We start from the raw sequence: 18602 nt of genomic DNA on the forward strand, positions 1-18602 counted from the left end.
AGACAAGAAGTGTCAAAATTTTGTAAGATGAAACATTATCCAATAGAAAGATACTGCCAGTCACATGTGTAGTTAACTTTTCTAGTAGCCACATTTAAAAATTGAAAATAAACAGGTGAAATTAATTTAATAATATATTTTATTTAACCCCGTATACCCAAGATATTATCATTTCAACACGTGTAGCACTAGTCAGTCACACTTCAATGGCTTAATAGCCACATATGACTAGTGGCTACCATGTTAGACAGTGCAGGTATAGAGCATAAAAAGTGAAGTGCCTACAGAGGGAACACCTCTAAGATGCAAACTAATTTCCCCCCAGAACCTATAAAGTCTTAGGAATTGGAGGCACTGAATACCTTTAAAGCCAGAGATGTGGAATGGGGCTGAATGAAGAAGGATTGGTTGAAAGTCTGGTTAAGACTTAGCAGTTGATATCATCCAAATCTAATCCCTCAATTATTGCAGCCAGGTGGTTACCCCTACTGGCATCACTCAGGCATCATCATCCTTGATATCATCCACATCTTTTAAAAGTTTTTGAGTACGTACTATGTTCCAAGTATTTGCATAGCAATTGGCTCTCCTAGCAACTTTATGAAGTAAGCAATATTGTTACATACCCATTTTACAGGTGAGAATACCAAGGAACAGAAAGCTTAAGTAACTTGCCAACAACTACACAGTATTAATTGGAAGCTATACTTTGAATCCAGGCATGCTTACTCCAAGACTTGCCCTCTTAACTATTACTTTTACTCTCTGGAACCAGAGAAGCTCTGGACTCATGGAAAACAAGTGCAGCTTCAGGAGGTGGTAAGTAATGGGACATAGCTTCTAAGAAGTGCAGAGGAATCTGGGATGATCCCCTAAATTCTGGCTTGGGTGACTGGTTAGACATTGATTCCATATAACAAGATTTTGAGAACAAAAGAATCAGGTTTGTGAGAAACATGATGAGTTCAGATTTTGACTAGTTGAGTTTGAGATTCCTTGAAATATCCATGTAGAGCTATCCAGTTTGATATATGGATTTGAAGCTCAGAAAAGATGTTTGGGCTGGAAACAAATATGGAAGTGATTGGCCAATCAATAGTAAATGAAGTCTGGGAGAAGATGACATTAGCAAGAGCACTCATGTAAAGTGATAAGAGGCCCCAGTGGAAGCCTAGGTTACACCATTGTTTTGAAGTTCCCAAGTGTGAAGATGGAAGTGAGATGGAGAAGAAGATAAAGTCCCAGGTGTTAACATCTTAAATGAAGAAGGAGTTATTGGAGGGTTGGAAGGTGACAGGAACAGTGGGTATGATGAGCAGCCAAATGGCATGCTCTTCTAAGGAGCTGTAGTTTTTTTGTTGGTTGGTTTGTTTTTAGAGTAGCTGTAGGAGCAGCAACAGGCACTCATAGGCACACTTCTAAGTGCTTGTTACATACATAAATAAATTGATGATGATACAAATCTTCCTGAATAAATACCAGCTCTTATTAGTAACTGCTTGATCCCATTCTATTTTACATTGTTCTACACTCAGAACAAACCTCTTGTCTCTCACCTGCAGTCCCACTGTCACGGAACTTGTAAATTGCTCCCTAGTAGCTCTCTCTTGTGTTCCTAGAGTTCATAGCCCCAGGCTCATTGCCTTCACAACAGTCCTAATTTACCTTCTTTCTGCTTTCATGACATACAGCTTCAGCACAGAAACAAACTGCTTCTAGGCTGCAAGACCCAGAGAGGAGAACCCACCTACCACTGGTGTGCAGTTGGAGGCAGAGAGAGGTTCTCTCAGCCTGAGCCCCAAGGAGTGGGGAAACCTCTGGTTGCCTCCTGCTCCTTGAAATGTATTTCCCCTCTGCCTTGTAATGACTGACGGGGCTCCCTGATATGAGGCCCTTGAGGCCCTGCAGCTGGAGCCAGCTAACTCCAGCTGCTGCCAACCCAGCCTGGCTGGGGGCAGGGACCATTCCTCGTGCGGGGCATCACAAAATCACTCAGTGTAAGTCGGCACAGACATAGTCATTGATCATAGTTTGCCCTGTAGCCAGCTGTCTGATGGGCTGTTGACTTAGTTCTGTAACTTACATTAGTGATTGTCACACTTGATTTTTTCTGATGACAGATCTTGAGTCCGGAAAGCACAGTAAGCAGAAAGTTCGGGAAGTCAGAGAGAGGTAGGAAATGCAGTCAGAGTAAAATACATACTGAGCAGTATGGCGATGAGTGGCATGTGAAGAGGGATGATCTGGGTAGCTTGAACTTAGGATTGTGGCCAAGGTGAATGGGCAGGAGTCGTGACCCCATTAGTCCTGGAAGTGGCCTAGAGCAAGGTGGAAACACAAAGCTATAGTCCAGAGTATTTAGCTGGGACCATGTTCATTGTTGCAGCCAGGCAGGGTATGGGCCTGGAGGAGGTAGGGGCCTCCTCAGGGGGGCAGAGCTGTCAGTCACCTCTTGGAGTGGGACCTGGAATGTCTGCACTCTGGTGGCTGGTGGTATTGTGGAGCCCCTCGAAAAACTCAGGTCTTACCTCCTCCAAGTGACTGCTCGGTTTTTCCAATAAAGTAACAGTAGAGAACTGAGATCAGAAGTCTAATGGCTATAGGCTAAAGAAGGAGCGAATGACGAGGAAGTAGAGAGGGCAAATGCAGCCCACAGTGTATGGAGCTTGCATGGAGAGAAAGAGGAAAGATATAGTGATAACTGGAGGGTGTCTGAGGGATGAAGGAGGCTCGTTCTTTTCTAAACAAAGGAGAGGCTTGAGCATGTTTGTATATTGAAGGGGAAGACATTAGAAAGGGGGGATGGAAAATGCAGGGGTAAGGGGGACCTGGGTTGCAGCAATGCCTGGATTCTGGAGCAGACATGAGGAACAGACGATGAACTCAGCAGTAGGGATCAGCTTAGAGGAGAGGAAATGGGAGTGAGTTGAGGCACACATAAAAGGAGTGGTGTAGGGACAGCAAATTAAGGGGGTTCATTTCTCATTGCCTCCCTCTTCTTGGTAAAGGATATGGTGCGGCCATTATCTGAGAGTGAGCAGGGTGGGAGAGGCCTCGTTGAATGTGGTGAAGGTTTGGAAATAAGGAAAGAGGTGTTCAGTAACCACTCCAGCTTAGCAAAGGGGCTCCCTTTGAGGCTTAAAGGCAGCCAGGGATTACCTGTTCTCTCCCTGAAGACTAAGAACATCTTCCAAGCAGCACATTCAGGGCAGGACCTGGCATCCCCCAAGTGTACCCTGGGACTGGCAACCTCCAAGGGACCCACGCTAGGAAGACCGAAGGTGGGCAGGGGAGGGAGGTAAGACCAGAGACGCCCCTAGAGATCAGTTAGCTAAGCAGTTTTGCAAAGGGAAAAGTGAAGTCTGTAAAGGGAAGGGGATTTGCCATGTATCACTCCGACGATTAGTGACTGTAGCAGGATTGAAACCCAGTTCTCCCAACCCCAGACCAGGCTTCTCTCCATACCTCACATAGTCCCTGCAAGTCTGCCAGTTCCTTTGGGCAGTAATGAGGAAATCATCTTCAAAAGTTACAGCTAGACCCTTCGTTTGCTGAATGAGAAATCCGTTCCTTCCCTGTGTCCTCTTCCTACCTGACAGCCTGTGATGAACTGACCCACAATGTTTATCACAGTGGGTGGAAAGACACACAGGCTGCCAGCTCCTGTCCAGACAAGCCTAATGTTCCTGAGCCCAAACTCTGGGCTCTGCTCTCCTCAGAAGCCTTCAGGGACTCCCTCTTGGCTGCCATATTAAGTCCCAGCTCATTGGCCTCTCCTTCAAGGACCTGCATAATTCATCCTCTTGCCCCAAGTCATGGCCTCCTTTCTGGACCGACATGAGCTCTGCTTACTCCTCTCTCAGAAGACTCCTTTACATGATTTCCTTCCTCCTCCCCTTCCACAGGCTATCTTCTCTGATATAGAAGGCCTAAACAAATTGAGCCTCTTGCAGGAAGCCCTCCTGGACACTCCAGCCCATGCTGACTCTTCCTTTCACTGGATTCCTGAGGACATGGTTCCCCATGGGCTTGTTGGGCCTTTCCACCTTGGGGGGACCCCAAGAGGATAGGGCTGTGTCTTCTCCCCATGGCGTGGCTGAGCACAGAAGTGATTCACAGTAGGTGCTTATTAAAGTGTGAGTCTGGTTTCACAAACATACGCAGATTCTCCCACTGCTCCGAGCAATTAGACATCTTCCTAGGAATCAACAACCAGAGGTTGCTTAAAGGGTCACCCCAAAAGGAACAAACTTCTAGTTATAAAATAAGTCCTAAATAATAAGTTATAAAATAATAATAAGTTATAAGTAAATGTTCAGGATGGTGACTAGAGTTGATAATACTATATTGTATAATTGAAAGTTGCTTAAAGAGTAGATCTTAAAAGCTCTCATCACAAGCAAAAAATTTGTAACTATGTGTAGTGATGGATGTTAACTAGACTTATTATGGTGATCATTTCACAGTATATGCAGATATTGAATCATTACACTGAACACTCAAAATTAATATAATGTTGTATGTCAAATATATCTCAATAAAAAAAAAGACATGGTTAAAAAAGAGTCATCCGGGAGAGTCTCATTTCAAAAAGTCACTGATTTTGCCCACCATAGGTCACTCTACCTTATCCGCCAAATTTGCCCTCTAGTGATTGTGATGGTTAATTTAATGTATCACCTTGGCTAGGCCAAGTGCCCAGATATGTAGTCATACATTATTCTGGGTGTTTCTGTGAGGATGTTTTTGGATGAGATTAATGTTTAAATCAGTGCAATTTTAGTAAAGCAGATTGCCCTCCATAATGGTGGCGGGGTGGGGGGGAGGGGGGCAGGAGGGGCTCACCCAATCAGATGAAGGCCTGAATGGAACTAAAGACTGGTCTCCCCTAAGTAAGAGAGAATTACACAGCAGGAGATCTTCAGACTTGAACTCCAGGATTGGCTCTTCCTGGGTCTCTCTAGCCTGCCAGCCCACCCCGTAGATTTTGGACTTGACTAGCCTCTATATAATCACATGAGACAATTCCTTAAAATAAATCTCTCTCTCTTGCTCTCTCTCTGTCTTTCTCTTTCTTTCCTCACGCAGATACACACACACACACACCCAGGTGGTTTTGTTTCTCTGGAGAACTCTGACTAATACAATGACTTCGGCTACTTCCAAAAATGTAATTTCCCCTGTGATTGAGGCTTTTCCATCTCAGAGGAGATTTCAAGGAAGTACCTTGGTCTCTGAAAACAATTTTAAAGAAGATCCCTTAGGAACCACAGCAGCCCCATTGTAGAGTCATGGACCCTTACTATAGGCATGAAATCAAGGTGGTTGGCAGGGAAATGAGACCCAAGTCCCCAGCACACTGAGGGGAAGGGAGCAAGGCCTGTAACACTAAAGCCCAGAATGAAGAGGCTAAAGAGGGAAGGCAAGAGAGGGACAGGATGCACACAAGAGGATATGTTGGACCTAGGCCTTGAAAGATAGGTAGCATTTCCATCAGGGATAAGGGGAATGTGATGAACACCTGTCATTGTAGATGTCCAAAATCTTTTGAATACTCTTTCTTTGATGTTATCCACATTGAGACTCTCACGTTCTCAATGTAGGATCCAACAAACTATATTTCCCCTTACCACTAGGGTGCAGACACATAACTCTATTTCCCCAATCAGACATTCCCATACCTGACTTTGGTTTGGAAGTTATCTGTGAGAGGAAACAGCAACGCCTAGGCTGCCTATTTTGAAGGCATAGGTGGCAGCAGAGGTGGGATGTTCTGGCAGTTGGTGGTGGCCACAAGCAGCTTCGTGACAGGCAGTGCAGAGGCCCTGCAGGTCTGGGGTCGGTGGCAGCAGAGCTCCCTTACAAGGCGAGTTCTGTGGCTTGGTTCTGTGAGTTTTTCCAAGCTCTGGAGCCCCAGTTTACTCACCTGTGAAATGGAGGCTCTGCTGCTTCCCTCCCCTGAGCTAGCAAATGTGATGGAGCCTGGAAGGCAATTGTGTGTGAGCCTGAAACAGCAGCAGTAGCTGCAGCTCAAAGGCAGGTCGGAAGGAGGAAAATTGGAATCAGAAAAGGAAAGACAATTTCAGAGGAAAACCTATAGGGAGAAAGCCTCTAGAAGGCCCATATTCCTCACCCTAAAGCTTTATCCACCTGGGCCTGGGTGGGTAAAGGTCAGGGTATGAGGACCCAGGCTTCCTGGTGGTGAGTGGTCGAGATGAGAATGTCCTTACTGCCTTCCTACCAACTCTCCTCACTGGCCCCTGCCCCTGGCAGACACAGAGCAGAGAGAAGTCACAGTTGGATACCTTGGGCCTTTCTGCCTTGAATGAGAAGAAATAGACTTTGGGTCCAATTAATTAAGCAAATGGATAGAAATTCCCCTCTTAAGTCACACTTTGCATATCCATAATCTCTGCACTACATTTTCTGTATACTTTACCCCTGGGTAAAAATTGGTGAGCATTTAAATGCTCCCTCACATAATCTTGCTAAAGCACACTCTTGCCTATAAATATTCATGCCACTGCCAAAACATTTGCAAGCTTTCCCCAAAGGTGAAATGTGTGTAATGTACTTTGTCTTCTGGGTATAAATATTATCCAATACATTTTGGTTAATATGAATACACTAATTATTCCTGTAACCCTTTTAAAAAGGGTCATCTTCATGATGTGAATTTTTTAAAAATGTAATTACAGTAATTGGATACTTAATCTAATTAAAATTTGCTTGATCTTTAATGGAAATTTTTCTAAAGAGACAGAATGACAATTGGCTTTTTGATAACGACTGTTTTCTTTCTGTGGGGGGATCAAGTTGGCAAAAACTGGAAAAGCAGGCAATTTTGTGTCCATCAGTTCCTTTCTCCTTACCATCAGTACTTACGTAGTGAATAAAGGTTCTAGTTACTGAAGAAAGTGGAGGAAAGAACTAGGGGAACCTTTTCTATTCCAACAGATCAAGCTGCTCCCCTGGACCTGTGATTGCCCTGTGGTGCACATTTGACCTAAACCTGCTGGATCAGGGTCCCTCAGGGGGCTTGCTGGCTGCAGGGCCACATTAGGATGTCATAGGCCTTAGGCGCCTTTGCCTCAGTGGGCCCCAGCTGGAGGAGAAGCCTCTGCATACTACATTCAGGGCCACGGTGCTGCAAAGAGTTGTAGTGGATGTTATAGGTACACCACCCATACCCATTGGTCCACCCTTGAGGTCACCTGCACACAGTTACTGTGCACAAGTTGGGGTCCTGTGTGTCTGCATAAGGTGGTTCTCTGACCTGGGGAGCAAGAGGGGCCTTCTGCAGAGCTGTCACACCCAGAGTGACTCTCAAACAATGAGAGAGAGAAGCTGGTAGGTAAATACTTCAGCCTCCTAGCTCTTCAGGCGGACGACCTGAGGGCTTCTCTGCACCTTCTTTCTGAGGCGTCCTAGTGGTGTTAAGCTCTACGTGCTCCAGCTATAACCCACTCATCAACACACCCGTTTTGGGGCTTCCTCTCCTTCCTTGTCTCGCTTCCCCACCTCTTCCATCGTTCTCGTTGAAGTCGTCTTCCAAATAGAGCAGTGCACCCAAACTCTTGCCTTAGAGTCTGCTTTGGGGGAGCCCAAACTAAAACGGGCAAGATTTGGGTTTCCAGGCAACTATTTTCTCCAGTATATGGAATGGGCCTGTCTGAAGGAGGAGAAAGTGAAGCCAGCAGAAACAAGCAGAAATGAGGTGGATGGGGAGGGAGCCTGGTGGTGCTGAATCCTGGTTCCATCCCCAAGACTCTCCTGGCTCCCGCTCCTCCTCTGATTCTGTGAGCTGCCCTGAACTCTTCCCAGCCATGTGAGCCAACATGTTCCCTCCCCTTGTTTTGCCTGTGTTAAGCTTGCTTGAGTTGGATTTCTCTCTCTTGCAACTGAAAGTATCATGACTCTTGCAAAGGATAAGTGAGTTTGCATGCAAAGCATTTAGAATAGAGCTTGCCTCAGATTGAATGCTGCTACCATCACTACTACTATTATTATTAAGTGCATATTGTTATTATTCAGTGTCTGACCTGCTTCCAGAAGGGCCCATGGACCAAAGACCTAGAGCCTAGAAAACAATCACAAAAGAAGTCAGATTAATTCTACCTAATTTCCTCCCTTTTGTCTTTTTTTTGTAACTTGATTGGGTTGGTGCCCACTTTCTTACTGGGAGATGTTTAGGCAATCAGTAACTATAGCTTTACTGTCTTCTTCTTGATTACTAACAATGAGCAATTAAATATTATTCTATTTTGCTTAAGGGTCAAGTTGGTTTTGCTGTAATTTTGTTACTGCTATAATTTTGTTACAAATCTGAATGGCATAGACAAACTGATCAGCGTGCATGCCCCAGTCAGCTTCAAGTCATGGCATGTTCTGACTGGCTGCAGGGCCGCATTAGGATTGTCATGGGCTTAGGTGTTTTTGCCTTGATGGGCCCCATCCTCCAGAAAACGTATTTAAAATATTTTACGACTGCGTTTATATGAAGACAACGTGTTAATATTATATATTAAGACATTTTCTACCTAAAAATCCATTTTTCCGTCTGATTTTAAGGGAAATGAAAACATTTTAGTAATGTGCCTCTTGCCTTATGTTTTCCTTAACACGAAATAGTTTTTAATTGTATCAAACATCATTGAAGTAAAATGTTGCCATTTTTAGAAAAGTTGCCAGTGGATATTTCTGCCTTGTAGGAATGGTATAGGACTTGGTCTTGGCACAGGGAAAATGCTCCCATGAATCTTCTGGTAGGCAAAGGCAAGGCCCACGGGGTCATCTGGACTGACTAGGGATTGAGATACTGAGGACTAAGGGGCTTTTTAGAATAAATTAAAGCAATGTTTTCCTTCAATGAGAGGTTGTTATGTTGTAAAATTCGGGACTACTTCTGGTGGCCCAGAGACAGGAATTTGACAGCCTAGTGACTGGGGAAGAGAGGGCAGGGTTTGAAGGCCTATGACTGTGGAGGAGATGAGCCTAACAGAGCAGCAGCCAGGAAAGAGCTCTCTGGGACGGCAGATGCCTGATGGGCTGTGGTTTTAGTAAGGTGATATCTAGGTTTTCTTTCTGCACTGAACTCCTCTTATGGTTTCTTCAAGGCTTTAGAAAAGTCTGTGACACTCAATGGGCTGTGTCATTAGTGCTAGAGAATAAAGGGGGGACTGGTTCCCACTTGGAGCAAGGAACTCTCGTTTTATAAGACCAGGGCAGAGGTAGCAGCATTGAATCAGTAGAGAAGGCTAATCCTAACAGCCAAGGCGACCAGAAACAGTGTGACGGGGGTGCTGCAAGGTGGCCAGGTGAAAGCAGAGAAGCAGGCTGCAGCGTGTCTGGTCAAGAAGGCACTTGAGACAAAGGCTGTTTTTCCCAAACGCACTGGAAAACAGTGATCCTTGAAGGGAAAGGGGCAGAGAGAAGGGTTGGATCCTGCTATGATGTGGTTAGGGGTCCCCAAGCAACCAGAGTTTGTAAATATCTTTGCCTATCTGAGCACATCTCCTGTGACATCTCTTTGCCTCCAGCCCAGGCCACATTGGCCTCCTTGTTCTCACTCACACATGCCTGGGCAGCACCACCCTGAGCCCTTGCACTTGTGCCCTCTGCCTTGAATGGGTGCTCTTGCCCCAAGCATCTGCATGACTCAACCCCTCACTTCCTTTCAAGTCTTTGCTCAAACATCGCCTTTGTCATGACCTTCCCTGGCCAACCTATTTAAGGAAAACACTCCTTATCTTCCTGCTCTGCTTTATTTTCCTCCATGGCACCTATCTTAACCAGTTCAGGCAGCTCTAACAAAGCACCATAGACTGCGTGGTTTATCAACAACAGAAATTTCTTTGTCGCAGTTCTGGAGGCTGTAAGTCAGGGATCAGGGCGCCAGCAGGTTTGGAGTCTGGTGAAAGCCTGCTTCCTGTTTCATGGAGGCCATCCTTTCCCTGTGTCCTCACATGGCAGAAGAGGCAAGGAGCTCTGTGGGGTCTCATTTATAAGGGTGCTAATCCCACTCATGAACCTCATCACCCTCATGACAATCACCTTGCAGAAATGCCACTTCCAAATACCATCCCATTGGGGATTAAGTTTCAACATACAAAGTTCCCGGGGACACAAATGTTCAGTCCGCAGCAACACTTATCTCCTCCAGCTTATTACTTTCCTTTCTCTCCTCTCCCCTCTAGAGGATAAGCTGCATGAGGACAGGGAGTTTGATCCATTTTGCTCACTTTTCTGTCCCCAGTGCCTAGAACAGTGCCTGGCACATGGTACACTTCAATAAATATTCTTTGGATGGATGAATGAAGATGACCACATCTAGATTCTATAGATAAAGTGCTTTTAAAAGGCTCCTAAACTGACTGGAAATAAGTTTACATGCATGTTGTATAGCAGCTGAAAACCGCAATTGGGTAAATGAAGTGAGAACAGATTTGCGCTGAACGATTGATCATCCGCATTCTCCTGTTCAGCTTAGATGGTGTTTATTGTACTGTAGCTGGGTGGTGTTTAAATGGTGTTCTGTAGAAATTCAAACGCTGCAAGGCTTCCTTCAAGGTTTGTTCTTAATTTTATTTTCAAGTATATTTTTAACTATTTTAAGAATAAAACACATACGCAAATGCAATATATATTAAATTTGAATACATTGACTATTCTTGATGTATTAATGAGTACTCTCAGGTTAACTCATTTTTTAAAAAGTAGAGCCTAAGAATAAAGCTTCTTCTGCCACCTCTAGAAGTATATTTGTATCTCTTATAAACGTGTCCAGAAAATATTACAAATTTGAAGTTCTTTATTTGTGATGATAGTTTACTTAATAAGAATGCAAGCAGTTAGAGAACTTTAGTGATGCTCTATTGGGAAAAATAGTAACAGTTTTCTATTGTTCTCTTTCAGGCTTCTGAAATAGGTTAATTGAAGATATTCCTGAGGTTGCAAGGTGAACTTAAAATTTTTTCTCTACCTTTCTCTGGGTATCAAAATGTTCTCCATGCTATGTGACCAAAGCAAAAGGCAGAAATGAATTGCATGCCAGAACTGTTAAGTAGCAGAAACTCCTCAATAGCCTTTGCTTTCAATATTTTTTTTGAAATGGTAATTATTTTGTATTTGTGATACTTAGGGTGGTCTTGTTTTAATTTTTGGTTTTCCTTATGAAACTGACGCAGCTGTGTGAATAAATAAACTAGTGTCACCAGAAGGCTAGAGTCTTGTGTCCTCATAAAGTCTTGGCAACCTGTAGATCCAAGCATTATTCTATGGCCCCTCCCCCACTTTCCGGGTTGATAACGGCTGTTCGTTCACATCAAGGTTTAGAATGTGGAAAGCTGAATGTTCACTGGGGATTTTTTTTTAAGTTGTTAAATTTACAAATGTAAAATTCACTTTTTTCTATGAGTTTTTACACGTGCGTAGATTTTTATAACTACCGCCTCACACAGGATACAGAACAATTCCAGCATCCCAGAGAATTCCCACGTGCTTTGTCTTTGGATCCTCCCGCTACCCCGACCCCTGGCAAGCACTGATCTGTTTTCTGTTTATATCTTTTTGCCTTTTCAAGAATGTCTTATGAAGGGAATCAAACAGTATGTAATCTTTTGAGACTGGGTTCTTTCACTTAGCAAAATGCATTTGAGATTCATCCAAGTTGTTGTGGGTATCAATAGTTCATTGCTTTTTATTGCTGAGTGGCATTCTGTTGTGTGGCTTTAGCACAGTTTATCTATTCAGCTGCTGAAGGACATTTGGGTCATTTCCAGTTTTGGGTGATTATGAGATATTGCTATAAACATTTACATACAGGTTTTCGTGTGAACATGGGTTTTCATTTCTCCAGAATAAATACAAAGAAATGGGATTCTAGGGACATAGGTAAATGTATGTTTCACTTTTTAAGAAACTGCCACACTGTGTTTTCCAGAGGCCTGTATCATTTTGCATTTCTACTGGAGTGCGTGAGAGTTCGGGTTGCTCTACATCCTCCTCAGCAGCTGATATTGTCAGATTTTGTGGGATTTTTTTGGTTTTTATTTTTGTTGTTTTTTTTTATGAGGAAGATTGGCCCTAAGCTGACATCTGTTCCCAATCTTCCTCTTTTTACTTGAGGAAGATTGTCCTTGAGCTAACATCTATGCCAATCTTCCTCTATTTTGTATGTGGGATGCCACCACAGCATGGCTTAATGAGTGGTGTGTAGGTCGGCACCCAGGATCCAAACCTGTGAACCCTGGACCACGGAAGTGGAACCTGCAAACTTAACCACTACACCACTGGGCCAGCCCCAGATTTTGTTTTCTAATTTTAGCCATTCTAATGTGGTATACTGGTGTGTCATTGTGGTTTTAATTTGTATTTATCTAATAACTAGTGATGTTGAGCACCTTTTTATGGGCTTATTTGTCGTCTGTGTACCTTTTTTGGTGAAGTGTCTATTTAAACCTTTTATCATTTAAACAATTGGGTTGTTTTCTTGTTGAGTTTTGAGAGTTCTTTATATATACTGGATACATGTCATTCATCTGGTATATGATTTGCAAATATTTTCTCCCAATCTGTGGCTAATCTTTTTATCCTCTTAACAGTACCCTTCAAAGAACACAAGTTGCTAATTTTGATGAAGTCCAATTTATCAATATTTTATTTTATGGATTGTGCTTTTAGTGTCTTATCTAGGATAGATTTTCTTCTATGCTTTCTTCTATGAGCTTTATGGTTTTATGTTTTACCTTTAGGTCTATTAGCCATTTTGAGTTAATTTTTGTATACAGTCACTTTTAATTCTTGACATTGCAAAAGCATTGGTTGTTTTCATTGTTTGACTTTCTTTTTTAAAGATAATGATTTTGATTTTATGAAACTAATATATGTTTATTATAAGAAACAATACAGGATACAAGGAAGAAAACTAATATTCATTCCCAAACTCTACTACCTGGAAACAAGCATTCTAACTCGATGAGCATCAGTTCAGGAATCTCTGTGCAGATAAACAGATATAGGAAAAAAAAGATAAATGTGTGAAACATAGATAAATTGGTAGTTTTTATTTTATTTGAGGACATTCTCATCTTAAGAAACACCACTTATATATATTGGATTTCTTTAGTCTTCCTTATCTATCAACTTCTTCATAATCATGCTTCTATTTTTGTTCTTGTTCCATTTATCCTGTGTGATTTCCTTAATTCTGATCATGAGGACTCTGGCTATATTTTCACTCATTTTTTTCCCTGTTATTTGTTGCTTCTAATGTGAGGTCACTCTCTATAATATTCTCTCTCTTTTTTTTTTTTTTGCTTCCATTTATTCTCTTTTGCCAGCTTATTATCTATTTCATTTTGCTGTCCTACAAGCTCTTCTCTACATCTTGTGTCTCTTCTCTGTACTTTTCTTTAGAAAGAGAGATCGTACGATGTATAATTTAATAAAGGCTGTGGAAGGTTATTTGTCTGAATTCTTCCTTTGTTTAATTCCTCTTGAAATGTACGTCCTTCATCTGCTTTTCTGTTTATGTTCCTTTCCTTAGGGTCCTCACTGCCTACCCTTTGCTAAGGTCCTGTCTGACTTCCAGATGCTTGGATCTCAGCTTACAAGGGAGTGGGCTGTTTGTTTAATAGTGTGGAAAGAGGAGAGAGAAAAGTGAGCGAAGACAACTCACAGCTTTAATTCCAGCGAGTGGTGGCAAACCACCTCTCGGCAACATTGTTTCTCCTGCTCTGGGTGCCTGTCTTCCATCAGTTTCCCGCTTTCAAGAGATCCACAAGGCTTACAGAACAGATCCTAAAGTCAGATTCTCTGTATTGTGATCTCATGATCCCCATTTAAGCTCCTCCTCCATACCACTTCACCTCTGGCTGGGAGTCTAAGTAGTAGACAGTGATAAGTGTATGTTGGCATCATTTCTCCATCCAGCTCATCTATCCTGCTCTTCTTCCATGTCAAACTAGTATCTCAGTAGACAGTCCTTCTACTGTGACCTGTCCATGTCCCAGGATCTCGTTGCTCTCATACCCTGGCTGTACATTAGAATCATCTGGGAACTTTAAAAAATGCTGATGTCTGGACCCCATTTCCTGAAATTCTGAATTAATTGGCGTATGATGGGACTTGGGCATTAGTATTAACTAAAATATCTGCTAAAGGATTGGAATGTGTGGCCAAGGTTGCGTCCATTGGTGATTGAAGGTGTATTGGATTGGATGTTCAAAATATTGTTATCTGCTGTGACAACGCAGGAAAACAATATCCTGCTGGAAGTTTGAGATATGTCTATCTTTGAGAGTCCCCCCCTCATTTTGTCCCAGATTATTCATAGCCTTTGTCAGGTATGATTCATAGCTGATAGGTTGGGATTGTGGCTGTTTCTTTGTTTCAATGAAAGTGGTATTTCTTACCTCTATTTTTTCATGTGTTTCTTATTTATGGTGTGTTTTGAACAAGAAAAGTAAAATGTAAAATTCCTTTATGCTGCCAACTTTAGATTATTTTTTACTTTATAATAAGCAAATGTTTTAAATTTGAAGATAAATATAGTTATGCTAATAAAATACTGCTACAATCTGCTTATATATTGGGTTTCCTTGTAGGTTTCATTTGAAAAGCAAAAGGGTTCTGCTGTGAAAAAAATGCAAAAAACACCCCCACTGGTCTTCAAAGGTGCAGTCTAGGAATATCTTAGCACCCATAAGAAGCTACCTAGCTTGCTTAAAGGCAGTCGCCTCTGCCCTGTGAAGGTCTCGTGGGCTTCCCGATGATGAGGTATAACTGGCCCAGGTCTAAGCTACTTTCCTAGGCCAGGAGTTGGCAGCCTTTTCTGAGTGATCAGTCAGTTCCTCCTGTGATCAGCAATCTTGCCACAGTCACCAGGTGTGAGGACATCCCTGTCTGCAGGGAAGAGCCGACCACACAGTCTTCCAGGAGTGGACTGGAGAGGGGGGCTTAATCCAGGGGAAGCAACTTTCCCCCAAAGGAGATGGGTTTTCTCTTTCTATCTGCCCTCTCCTCTTTCTTGATTCCTTCCATCTTCTTCCCTTCTTGTTCTTCCTCATCTCATCATTCTTCTCTTCTGTTCCTCTCCTGCCGTGGAACTAAGAGGAGTGCCTAATTTGCCTGTCAAATGTATGGCAGATAGCTTTTCCCTTTTGTCTTCAATTTATGGCAGATTTTTGTCAAAGAGAAGATTTTGCCTTGTTTGCAGCCCAACTTGTTAGCCTTTTCTTTTAAGGTTTTGGGGTTCTGTTTTATGCTTAAGAAAGCTTTCTTCACTTTAAGAATTTGAAAAGCATCCATCAGTATCTTCTCTTGGCACTTTTATGATCCTGTTCTCCACATTTATATTAGATCCATCTGGAATTTACTTTGCCAAATGAGCGAGGCAGGAATCCCGCTGCTTCTCCTCCTCCTCCTCCGTCTGCCCCCTAAAAAAGACTGGCTAGTGAGTCAGCACCATTTATTGAATAACCAGTCTTTTAATCATTGATTCAAAATGCTACCCTTATAGTAAATTCACGTATATGTTTTGATTTCTCTCTGGACTCCCCATTCTGTGCCAATGATCAGTCTGTTGTGTCAGGAGTGTACTGTTTTATTTACCAAAGCTTTATCATATGTTCTGTTATCTGGCAAAGCTGATTCATTATCATTTCTCTTAGCCAGAATTTTACTACCTATTCTTGCAAATATATTTTTCTAGATTAACTTTAGAATCACTTTCTGAGCTGATTGATAGAATTGGTATCACGATTAATGTATAGATCAATTTATTGATGATTACTATCTTTATAAAATCGAATTTTCCCAGCCAAACACCAATTGTGTCTTCATTTATCCTAGTCTTTTAATTCTTTAGGAGAAGTTTATAGGTTCTGAACACTTTCTCTTAAATGTACTTCTGTTTTTGTTCCTATTGTGAATGTGAATTTTGTTCCTATATTGTTTTTTTAACTAGCTATTTTTCGTATAGGAAAAATATGACTTTATATATTGATTTTCTAATTGTTGTTTACCATTTGCTGTTTCCATTGAATTGTTAGGATTTTTCATATAACTTAAAAATAATCATAATTTTACCTCTTCTTTCCAACTTTATGTCTTGTATTTATTTCTCTTGTCTATTTATATTGGTCAATAACTGCACAACAGTGTTACGCAATAGTAAGTTAGAGTCATTCTGATCTTATTCCTGATGTTGGTAGAAATGATTCTAATGTTTCAACCTTAAACGTGATGCTAACTTTTTGTCTGAGAACATATGTCTAGGTGTATTAATATGGTAAATTATACTTCCTAATTTTAAATCACCCTTGCATTTCTGGTATGAATTTCACTTGGCAATTATGTACTATCTAAAAGTATGCTGCTAAGTTCTATTTGTTAATATTTTATTTAAGATTTTTGCTTTGTTATTCAAAAGTGAGATTAATCTGTAGTAGTTTTTGTGCCTTGTCCAGTTTTGCTGTCAATATTTTACTAGCTTTGTAACAAATAACTTGGAGGTGTCCTTTCCTTCTTATGCACTGGAATAATCCAACTCCAGAATCATTTGTTCCTCAGAGGTCTGAAAGAATTCATTTGTGAAACTGTGTGCGTGCGTGTGTGTGTAAGCACACAGGAGAATCGTTTCTTTTTGACAGTTTCCTCAATATCTTCTATGATTATTAACACGTCTTTGGTCCATTTTGGTAATAACATTTTCCTAGAAATAATTTCGTACAGTTTCTAAAATATATTAGCATAAGCTGTGAAATTTTAAAATTATGATTATTGTAATTTTCTACATATTTGTGGCTGTTTCCCTGTTTCGTGTATTTGTGCTTCTTTGCTTCTTTTTCAATCTGATTGACTCGTAATTTATCTTTTAGGTTAGCCTTTCCATCAATTGGGCAGTTAATTAATAAATTCTTCTTAATGAATTAATTTCTATTTTCTTTATTAATTTCTTCTTGCTCCTTTTCTTAGGATGATTTTGTTATTTTTTCCTAGTTTCTTTAGTTGCATGCTTTAAGTCACTTATTTTCGTTGTTTCTTGTCTACTGTTTAATGTGTGGCTGAGACAGTGCTCACCGGCTACATATGTGCTATTCCCTTTTATATCATAGCGTGCCTTGAAATTTAATTTCAGCCATGTGACTAGTTCTAGCCAATGGCCTGTGAGCAGAAGTGATGTATGTTTTGTCTAGACTGAGATAGTTAAGAGCTAGTGTGTTTTTCCGCTCCTCCTTCTTCCACCTTTAGCACAGTCTTGTAGGCCACGTGTTCCAGATGGCCCAGCTACAAGGCAGAAGATCCTCCACCAGCCTGCAGCCCTAAGTGATGATGTGAAACAGGCATGTAGCATGAACAAGAAGTAACCTTTGTTGTGGTAAGCCTCTGCAATTTTGGAGTTTGCTTGTTGTGCTAGCTATTAGTTACTTATCTTGTCTAACAGTTATTTGAGACTATGACTCTTCCTCTGAGTATAGCTTTAGACATATCCAAAGATTTTGATATGCAATTAAAATAATGATTTTTTTTTTCCCTGCTCAGAGATTTATGTACTAGTTTCCCTTCATTCCATCTCACAGCTGCAGGATACATCAGCTCAGCCCAGTTCTTTAAATCGCAGTCTGGCCAGAACTCCAGCCCTCCCACTCCACTTAAGTCGTCTATAAATGCAGACTGTGACTGCCCACCAGGCCCTTCCTTGGCCTGCTGCATTTTCTCCTGACTTGCTTCTGCTCAAATGCCATACCCCACCAGGTTACCAATGCTTGGCTCCATCTCTACTTCATAAATCTGCTTCTTCTCCTTTGGTCTTGGCATTTGCACTCTACCTCTTTGGTGGCTTGAGGCTGTCCTGTAGACTAGCATGGATTCGGCTCACTCCCCTCAGATGGTGCCCCACCCAGCCCTGCCTGGCCAGCTCAGGAAGGAGGTAGGGGGAAAATGCCACCCTCAGGTTTCCCTGCAGACCCCCCACTCTCTTTCATTACTCCTCCTTCTCATGCTCCCTCTATTGTACATGCTGCATTGAGTGGGTGCTTGGGGGGGTCTAGGTGGTCTCAGCCCTCAGCTTGGCATAATGAGGGCTTTCTGCAGCCCCGTTGGGAGGCCAAGGTGGGGTGTAGACATAGTGCTGCTGCCACCAACATTTTCACAGCTTGGAAACAATGTGTATTCTTGGGACTTTCCCTTAAGGGGGAGTGTGGGAATACATATGATTTGTAATGTCAACAATATACACTGACAGGATGTGAATGAATAAAAGATGAACAAATAAAAGCACAGGAGTAAATAAGCTTCCTAACTTGGCCTTGCTCTGAGCAGGGTGGGAAACTGTAGAACCATCACGGCAGGACAGGGCAGCAGTGGCTGCTGCCTCAGCATTCTTCCTCACCAGAGGGCTGGGCAGCCTCCCTGCCCACTCCCTCCCCCAGAGCCCCTCTGTCTTCAAGCAGACACTGCATTAGGAGCTGCCCTCTTCACAGTGGGGCAGTCTGGTGCACAGAAAAAGCACAGGACAGATACTAACTAGCATCGCAACCTTGAGCAGGTCAGCATCCCTCGCTCCTGCTTCCCTCCAGGCCTTGGTTTCCCCATCTATA

The 18602-nt window shown here is 42.2% G+C and overlaps 1 long non-coding RNA gene across 3 annotated transcripts in view; it reads left to right on the forward strand.

The window, feature by feature from the left end:
• The window catches only part of LOC103547183 (uncharacterized), a 61962-nt gene that overhangs the window by 1226 nt on the left and 42134 nt on the right, over positions 1 to 18602 (forward strand). For 2 of the 3 annotated variants that reach the window (XR_011541192.1, XR_011541190.1), the window contains exons 2-4: positions 638 to 819; positions 10915 to 10957; positions 17254 to 17380. This is a non-coding gene — a long non-coding RNA (uncharacterized lncRNA). The remainder of the gene's footprint in view (positions 1 to 637; positions 820 to 10914; positions 10958 to 17253; positions 17381 to 18602) is intronic. The other variant, XR_011541191.1, reaches the window with a different exon arrangement.

Source organism: Equus przewalskii, chromosome 6, assembly GCF_037783145.1.
Source record: "Equus przewalskii isolate Varuska chromosome 6, EquPr2, whole genome shotgun sequence".
In the NCBI taxonomy this organism is placed as follows: Eukaryota; Metazoa; Chordata; class Mammalia; order Perissodactyla; family Equidae; genus Equus; species Equus przewalskii.